We start from the raw sequence: 803 nt of genomic DNA, 5'->3' as shown, positions 1-803 counted from the left end.
CTGGGTGTGATCAAAGGAAGCTAATTTTCTATGCTGTTTAAAAACACAATCTTCTCATGAATAGCTCTTTTATCCAGAATTCTATGTATCTGGGGGATGCTTCACTTTCCAGTTATGCAATATTGGGGGCTTAGCAACTAACAAGGTTTTACGATGCCAAGCAGGGATTCAGGAACTGGCAATAGAGCTGGAGATAAATGTGGAAAAGAGTAGATAGTACACAAAATTATGTTACTGTTACAAGGTTGTTGCTGTAGTGCTTGATTGCCCACAAAGCTTTAAAGAATAGCAAACCTCATGCTCACATTCCTCCTCAGAAAACTGGTTAGTTTGTACCATGGTTTGTTAGCTACCCAGGATCGTAAACCATGATTTGATCAATGCCTTTATCGAACAAAGCAACGTTCATACTAAAATAAAAATGTATGTCTCTGCTTACCCATTGCTGGGAACTGCAAGTGAGAAGAGGCAAGTAATTTGCGCCCCCTAACCTGCCGCCGCTGCCAGCTTCTTCTTGCTGCTGCCTGGTCTGGTCTGGTGTGGTTCTCTCCCGCGCTCAGCGCTGCGCTGGGCGGCCGCTGCACTGTCCCTCCCCCAGATAGTCCCTCGCTCTCTCTCCGCAGCGCACGCCTGGCACCCACCCCTCCACAGTGGGCGGCGACCCAGCGGCACGGATCGGATTCGCACAGCCAGCACTGCAGTGAGAGAGAGTGAGTGAGCCAGGTAGGGGCAGAGAGCTGCGAGTGCGAGCGCCCCCCCCCGATGTTGCGCCCGGTGCGGCCGGCCCCCCCCTGCACACCCCA

This window comes from Podarcis pityusensis (assembly GCF_964106645.2).
Source record: "Podarcis pityusensis genome assembly, chromosome: 3".
Classification (NCBI taxonomy): Eukaryota; Metazoa; Chordata; class Lepidosauria; order Squamata; family Lacertidae; genus Podarcis; species Podarcis pityusensis.
Note: the sequence above shows the minus strand (reverse complement) of the source record.